This window comes from Nematolebias whitei, chromosome 1 (genome assembly GCF_014905685.2).
Source record: "Nematolebias whitei isolate Nwh7 chromosome 1, NemWhi1, whole genome shotgun sequence".
NCBI lineage: Eukaryota > Metazoa > Chordata > Actinopteri > Cyprinodontiformes > Rivulidae > Nematolebias > Nematolebias whitei.
The window spans coordinates 49,233,597-49,239,789 of record NC_056498.1 but is presented as its reverse complement, the minus strand read 5'-3'; positions in this window follow the sequence as shown (position 1 = coordinate 49,239,789).

Genomic DNA, 6,193 nt, shown 5'->3' with positions numbered 1-6,193 from the left:
TTGGATCGTCTGGCCAAACCTGGGCCACTTCAGGCCGTCAGCAAGTTGCGTCAAAGGCAAAGAACCCATCAGAGACCAAAAGCAGGTCCAGTCTCGGCGCCCGTCTCTCAGCGAGTTCTGCCCTCTGTCCTTCAGGACTCCCAGAGCGCCATGTGGCACAGAGGGTCGCAATGAATTCTGGGAGAAGCTCTCCGCTTTAAAATAAAATCCCCTTTGGGCTCACCCCCCACCGTCTAAAAAAAACCTCGCTCGGTCTCCTCCAAAACATTCCTCTGCCCCCCGAGGGCACCACGCCGCCCAAAATAACAGGACACATCAGCACTTTCATCTGCATCCCTGAGCAAGCTCAGACACTGCAGCAGCAGCTGCTCACACACACACACACACACACACACAGACACACACACACACACACTTCAGTGATACGAGCGCAGACGGAGCCAGGCTTGGATAAAAGTGCCAACTAGGTGTGGCTGACAGCCTCAGACAGAGCCGTCCTTTAACTGTCCTTCCACAGAAATACGACAAAGACACGCCTTTAATTAAAGACCCGGCGTCGCTTGAAGGAATGCATGTCACCCGCCACGTTTCAGACTTTTAGACCAAACCCTTCTCTTACGTAGGGAAATGGAGTTGCAGATGATTCGGGCAAAGCTTGAATGTGCGACGCCGCGTTGCGCCTCAAACTTTAGCTCGGCGTGCGTAAAGCTGACTGAGGTACGGCCACGCTTGCGTCGGCTGAGACGAGCTCTGGCGGCCATCTTGGTTAGATTTAAATCAAAACTTTTAGAGGTACATCTCATACGTTTGGTTAAAAGGGAAGTGAAGTTTGAGATTGTCATCAATGTATGTTTTCATACAATGACGAAATTAGTTCTCTGCTTTTAACCCATCACACATGAGATACACCCAGGTGGAGCAGTGGGCAGTTATGTAAGTGTCCGGGGACAATGCAATGCATGTCAGAGACACTACGACATGTGGGCATGGCTGGGAGTTGAACCGCGACTTCCTGTCCCAGGTCGGCTGCCGTACCTCTGTCAGAGACAGAGGTAAGACATTTTGCAAACGGATTAGTTGATTCCATTGGACTACAACTTTAGATTAAAGCTTGTGCACAATCTGCTGGAGCTCAGAATACATGTTGGGGATCAGTCTCAGCTACTACCAAACCAAATATTAGGTCAATAGCTGTTAAACTGACTGAGTTGTGGCCATTCGGTGTAGAGTTGCCTCCAAAAGATAATGGGTTTTAGATGCACATCCGATACTTTCATGAGATTTTTATCCCTCCGGCCAAAATGACCAGCGAGGGCTCAGTTTTAAAATGGAGTCGTCTTGACCCAAGGGCAGCAGGAGGGTTAACCTGTTGATAGGGTTTAAAACCGCATGGCCAGACCCAAAAATTTAAATATGTTGAGTATTTTTTTTAAACATATCCATAAATCATGGCTTATAATAAACCGTTGTGATAAGGACAACAGATGCAGAGGTAAAAGGGAAGTAGTTTTTTGTTGTTGTTTTTTTTTTGCTGTGGTTTTTTTTCAAACACGTCTGGTTACAAGAAACGACCTGTTCCAGTGTTGCAACGTGTATTTTTAGTCTAAAACGTGTACTTTTTGTATCAGCAGAACAGGAGGTCACAGCTTGCGATGGACTGATAGGTTACTGTGACACTTTGTGGCTCGGATCACTAAAACACATGACTCGTGTTGCCTGAAGTCGTTCTTTCACAACGTCTGACGGAGAATTATAGACCTGCCAGGAATAACTCTCAGCCGAGCTGTTTGCTGCAGGATACGAGCACAGAGTCAATAATTCGCACGGGGAGCACAAAGAAACTTACATCAGACAGAGAAGAGTTAAATCATTACAAAAAAATAAAACACGTTTGGTCTGATTTGATCTTTTCATCGATTTGTGCGTGCCCTTCCAATAAAACGTCAAAACTATAGTTTTGAAGTGGTCTTCTGTGCTCAGTTTATGAGTAATATCTTACTTGTTTATTTGTGCAACCTCAGTTTGAAGAGATACTTAAATTCTGATGAGACTCGAGCTAGCGGCTAGTTCGAGCGACGCTAAGAGCGAAGAGGACTGCTGCTGACTTCAAACTCCATTGTCCAAGATTTTTGTAGCAGTTTTATGAAAAAAAACACCATTTTATAAAGCTTTAGATTGTTGTTTAATTCATTATTTACAGATTTATTTGATTAATTGAACACCTAGCAGCATAAGCTAGCTTACTAGAGAGCTAGCTGTAGCATTCTGGGGCTCTTTCTGCAGGAGTATCTAATTTGATGCTACTTTGAACGAGTAAAGTGAAATCTATGGTGGTGATTTTTTTTTTTTCATTCAACCTTTATTTATACAGGTTAATCCCATTGAGCCTCGGGGACTCATTTACAAGAGAGAACTGAATTGTTTTAACTAAGAGTGATGACAACAGTGGACAACAATAGACAATCTTTAAAAGATGCATACATATTTAATTTTTTTAACAAGGTAAAAGAAAATGGAAACCAAAAGGACAATGAAAAGGAAAAATAGCAACCAAAAAAAACAGCTAGTTTATAAGGCGGTGTAGAAAACCAAAAACAGGAACATGTCTGTATTGTTTTTTTCCCAGGAACTTAACAGATGTTTGAAGCCGCTTAGAGAGGTCAAGGTCGAGAGCTTCAGATCTTTTTGCAAGATATTCCAGGAAACAGGAGCGGAGCAGGAGAAGGCCCTTTTGTCTAGTTCAGTCTGCACTGAGGGGACACTGCAGGTAATAATGTCCTGAGAGCGCACGCTGTAGCTGCACTCACGCAAAGACATGTATAAAGCTTTCACCTTCTCATAGTGGATCAACCAGTTTGCTGATGACATCCAGCTGTTCACATGATCAAGGAGGATCATCAGCCTAACAATTGATCGTTAGTGCCCTGATGGACGCTTGCTATTCTTGAGCTCAATTATTGAGCATGCATCGGGAAATTTTTGTCGTAATTTCCCTGAATTCTGTTTGCTACGAAGAGACCATTTTGGTATTTTAAAAACCGTGGCCTCTTTTTATGAGCACGGCTTCCAAAACTGTATTCTGGGCCATACATATTATTTAATCGCACGCCCACATTGTGCTCTCCTCAGCGGTCGCCACCATGTTTATATTTTAATCTACCGGAATAAGTTTTTGTAATGAAGAAAGGGAGTCTTTATATAATTATTTATCCGCAATATAGATTTTAGATCTGGCCAGTCCAGGTTGTAGCCTCTGACGAGAAGCCTGCACATCTTTGCAACTCGCGCAAAAGGAAAATGAAACCTGAAAATGTTCAAATGGGCGAGAAATCATTTGATAATGGAGTTATTTTAAGATGGTAGTGATCTAGCTGTTAGCTCGTCAAGCTACTTAAAATTAAACAATGTCCCCAGTGAGCTACCTGCAACAGGTAAGTTATTTATACTTTATAACATTTCCACAGAACCCCACTTCAAAAAACCCATTAACACCAATGTGCTAACTCGTTTCCACTCAAGGCTGCATTTTTTGCATTTTTCTAGTTCATCCATCCATTTTCTTTACCCGATTTTCCTTTTTAGGGCCGCAGGGAGCTGGCTTCCATCTCCAGTAGTCGCTCTGTAAAGGACAGGGTCCAACTGGACATGTCTCCAGTCCATCACAAGGACAGAAAGAGACACATAAAACAAATGCTCTCACTTGTGGATAATTTAGTTACAAATTAACTTAACATGCATGATTTTGGTCGGTGGGAGGAAACCGGAGTACTCAGAGAAAACCCACACGTGGACAGGAATGGACACCCTGAAATGCCAGGGGGCGAACCTGCGACCTTCTCATTGTGAGGCGTCAGCTCTAACCACTGCACTGCTGTGCCAGTGGTTTTGTTGCCCAGTTTTTACATTCGTCTTCTATACGTTGCGGATGTAAAAATGAGTTGACGCAACCGAATCAGGGCCCTGAGAGCTCATGAGATGAACAAAGACCCCGACAGTCAGTCAACGGAAAACGGACGCTGGTGGGAATCCAACGTGGAACCACGTCTGCCGTCTCAGGTTTCGGTGTCCTCTCAGGTTTTACTGAGCATTTTCAGCTTGAAACGAGGGGTGGCGATGGGGGTGGGTGTATAGCAACGAGGCTTTCTTTGGACCGTGTTGGTGTGCGCTCTCTTCCTGTTTCCTTGGCAACGGACATATTGACATGCTGCAGTGCTGCTGCTGGAGGAACCTGGCAGGCAGCCAGCACACAATCCTCCAATCTGCAGTTCACCGGCTCCATCACTTCCAGCTTCACGCAGTTTCCTTCTCGCTTTTTTTTTTTTTTTTTTTTTTGTTCTGCATATTTACGGGTGACTGAGACCAGCCGAACAGCAGTCTGAAGACTAATGACTGGGGTGGATGGTGTTTGGTGGGGGGTTGTTAGGCAGAGAGAGGAAAAAGAGAGACGGCACGGAGGGGAGGGAGTGAGCGGGAGCTGGAGAAAAACATGGAGGAGGGAGGGGTGCAGCCTGTGCCATGCGGTGCTTGCATTTAAGATGAATAGAGGGAAAAGGCGAGGCTCGTGTTATGTTACGAGAACATGGGGGTGGGGCGCTGGGCTCCACATCAACAGATGGATAAACCCGGGAGAGGAATGCGTGCCAAGCGCCAAATGCATCAGGGGCTTGCTGGGGCATGAAAATGTCAGGTGTCAGCGACGAGCCACGCGGCTGCTGCTATTTATACAGTTCGCCATGTGCAGAATGTACACATAAGGCCTTGTGAAGGAGGATGACGGTGTGTGTGTGTGTGTGGGGGGGGGGGGGGGGGGACCAGGATAGATTCGAGGCTGACTCACCTCTTTATCAGCCACGGATAAAGACTGTGAGAGTAGCCCGCAGTGTCCTCACATGGTTGTCAACCCAGACAGGCTTCTGCTCAGCTAACAACCCCATGGATGGATAAGAGCAGGGTAGCTCGCTTCTGCACAACCACAAGTCACAAGACTAAAAAAGATAACGAGATTTTTACCAAGTTAAATAAAAAACTGCCCAATGAACCAAACACAACATTTTGGTTTGGTTCAAAAGTGACGTTCTTCACTTTAAATTGTTTGTATCAGCAGTTTAAACAAACTTGTCAGGCACTAGGACCATGCAGCACTCCCCTGAAGCCATGTTGTGTGAGCTGCTGTTGCCGTCCTACAGCTACGTGCTGAGGTGAAGAGTCTGTTGTGCATTTGATTAAAAAACAACATTTGATGCAGTAATTTGTTGACTTTGGAGCTGAGAAAACAAAAAGTTTGAGGTGGAGGTGAAAAAGTTTGGGCCGTACGATGAATTAGTGGTTAGTATAGTTGCTTCACTATTCAGGGACTGCAGATGCATATTAGCTTTTACTATAATCTGGTGCAGCGCATCAAATGGTGACATTTATGTTTGAGTTGTGCATCGTCCCTTTTTAAATAAAGTTCATTCATTCATTCAAAAACTGGGGTCTTTCTATATGGAGTTTGCTTTTCCTGTTTGTGTGGGTTTTCTCCGGGTACTCCAGTTTCCTCCTGCGGTCCAAAACGTGCAAGTGAGGCTGCCTTCAGGCCCAGATCTCCCGTGCAAACTAGACTTGTGAGCTCAATGGGATTTGCTTGGCTAAAAAGATAAATAAATAATAATAATTTTAAAAAATCCAACTGTGCTGTTTAATCACCTCTGTGCTCACCAGTGTGGACATTTATTTTTCGTTTTTAAATACACAAAAGAGTTTCACTCTAATGTCCTGAATTTCCACGACTCAGACTGTCAGAGAAAATGTGTCAATTTCAAAACTTCAAAGTCTGCCTGCATGTATTTTATTTTTAGCTACATGAACTTTATGGGCTTTTGCGTTTCACAAGAAAATATTTTAAAAAAAATTGGCCTTTGATTTTTTTTTTTTTTTTGAATTTGGGCCTTTTAGAAAAAATAATTTGGCCCAAGATCTAAATATACTCGAGACATCAGAAAAGAGAGTCCAGTCAGTTGAGTTTGGGGATAATCTCTCTTTTTTTAGTTTTAATTTAACATCGATGTTAAAATCTCGTCCGATACGTGGCTGAATACACTCGTGCTCGCTGGTTTCTGGGATCCGGGGCGAGTGTTGACGTGCCAGGTTAGAAACGGTGCACCAGCTAGCACATGCCTCTTCAGATTTCCAGTTTGTTTTGACCTCACTGACA